The sequence below is a fragment of the Mustela nigripes genome, chromosome 8 (assembly GCF_022355385.1).
Source record: "Mustela nigripes isolate SB6536 chromosome 8, MUSNIG.SB6536, whole genome shotgun sequence".
In the NCBI taxonomy this organism is placed as follows: Eukaryota; Metazoa; Chordata; class Mammalia; order Carnivora; family Mustelidae; genus Mustela; species Mustela nigripes.
In genome coordinates, this window is record NC_081564.1 from 17,027,287 (window position 1) to 17,029,531 (window position 2,245).

The 2,245-nt window shown below is 60.1% G+C and overlaps 1 protein-coding gene across 2 annotated transcripts in view; it reads right to left on the reverse strand.

Moving 5' to 3' along the window:
• TMEM119 (transmembrane protein 119) overlaps positions 1-1,916 on the reverse strand; it is a 6,963-nt gene extending 5,047 nt beyond the window's left edge. Inside the window, exon 1 of one of the 2 annotated variants that reach the window (XM_059409956.1) lies at positions 1,802-1,916. The gene's annotated coding sequence lies outside the window, so the exon portion shown is untranslated. The remainder of the gene's footprint in view (positions 1-1,801) is intronic. The other variant, XM_059409955.1, reaches the window with a different exon arrangement.
• Positions 1,917-2,245: the final 329 nt, after the last annotated feature.

Consider the following 2,245-nt stretch of genomic DNA (forward strand, 5'->3'; position numbering starts at 1 on the left):
TACACAGACTCACAGAAACACACAGACACACACACAGATATGTATGTACACACAGAGACATACATAGACACACACAGAGACATATAAACACACAGACACACATGCACACACACATGACAATGACCTGGACACAGAGAAGGGCCCCCTTCTCCCTGGACCCTTGGGGTGAAGGACAGAGGCTCAGGAAAGAGGCCACACAAAGGTATTACTGGCTCTTAGAGGCCAAGACCCTGACTCTCAGTCCCCCACACCCCTCAACCCGGCTCCTGGGAAAGGTGTAGGCAGAGCGTGGGAAGCTGGCCAGACCTCAAAGGCAATGGCTGTGTGGCCCTTCATGATGAGCCCCTGCCCTATTTGGCCTCAGTTTCCCCTCCGTACAGTGGGCACAGTGGCCCAGGCAGCCCCGAAGTGATGAGTGAGCCCATCAGCTGTCTCCACCTCCTTCTGGGAGACAGTTGGCCTCTCCTCCCGAGACCTAATGTTTTCCAGGGCCCAGAAACTCACAGGCCACTGGGAGCTGGGGTCATTTTAGCCAAGAGGAAAATCAGGTCTGAGACCGGGAATGGGCGGTCCAGGGTCTAACAACCAGAGGAGAGTGGGTTGGAGCTATGAGTCCTGGGGTTAGCATGTCATCTGTGAGCCTCAGCTTCCACATCTGTGCAATGGGTCTAAGGGCCACCTCCCTTGACTGTTGTTAGGACAGGAAACAGCAGTGCAGGATGGGAGGGGGTATCAACTCTTAGGCCCCACATGACGGTGGAACCGGACCTCCCTCTAGAGCCCATCTCACTCAGGGTTTGGGGTTTTGGAGATGATGAGCCCCCCCCCCCCCAGAGGTCAGGAAATATGCCAATGATGCAAATCCACCCCCAGGGCCTAGGAACCTGAGGCTGAAGAGCCAGAGCCTCTGCCCCACCCCCACCCAGAGACTGGTGGCCAGCGGGGGAGGGGCAGCCCACGAAAACCTGGCTTCAATTAGTGGCTTTTAGGGGAGGAGGGTCTGGCTGAAGCGTTACCCACCCCCCCACCCACCCCCACCCCGCCCCAGGACAGCCAAGGACAGGGACTCAGGCCCCTGGAAGGGAGGCCTAGAGAGGGATGGGGAGTCCTGAGGCTCAAAATATACACCCACACAAAGCAGCAGCAACAGGGACACACAATATACAGACACACAATATACAGACACACAACACAGACACACTAACCTGTCTCACAACACACACACACACTCACACTCATACTCACACTCACACAGCAACAGGGACACACAAAGCCCAGACACCTCAGAAAGTCCGCAGAGCCCACCAGCACAGACACACAGAGGAGGCACAGCAGACCCACAACGGACTGATTCTCTGGCTACTAGAGCACAGACATAGTCCCCTGACACACACTGGGGCCCCCACAGACCACAGACAGCGGACAACGTGGGCCACACGACCCTCCTGCTGACCCTGGGACAGCCACCCTGGTATCCACTTTTCGAGAACACAGCTGCTCCCTTTAGGCCACAACTGCACGCATGTCCCCATGCACGCGGGAACACACACACACACACAAACACACACACACACACACACACACACACACACACACACACACGGGCGCGCTGCCCCACACACCGGACACATTCCACCACCAAAACCCTGAGCACAGAGCCCAAGCATGCACACACAGCCTCCAGCACACGCTCAGAAGGCACTGGAACTTAGAGAAGCCGGCAAAGTGAGGGCACCGGCTCCCAGTCCCCAAACCCCCAGCGCCCCCAGGCTCCCGGGGAAGAGGGGCAGCAGGGACTCACCAGTCCGGTCCTTCCGCACTCAGGCCTGGGTGCTCCCACCAGGTGGAGCGACAGAGAGTGCCAGCTGCCGCTGCTCCGGCTGGCGCCACCGCCCCCCTCCTGCCCCCGCCTCCCGCCTCCCTCCTCCAGCCTCCCCGTCCCCGGGCTGCTGCGGGGCCAGCTTGATTCCATTAAGAGGGTTTGGGGTGGGGACAGGGGAGGGGCAGAGCTGAGCTCGGCCACACAGGATCCACCCCCTGCCCCCTGCTCCCTGCTCCCCACTCCCGCCAGCGCCCCTCCACTGCTGGGGAACTCCAGATGGGGCACTTCCTCCCCGACCCAGGGTCCCCAGCGCTGGCCCAGGCAGACAGACAGACAGGACAGACAGGGCTGTCCTGCAGCACAGCCCCTCCAGAACAGCAAGCTGGGGGCCTGCCTCCCTTCTGAGGGGGCCAAGGTCAGGGA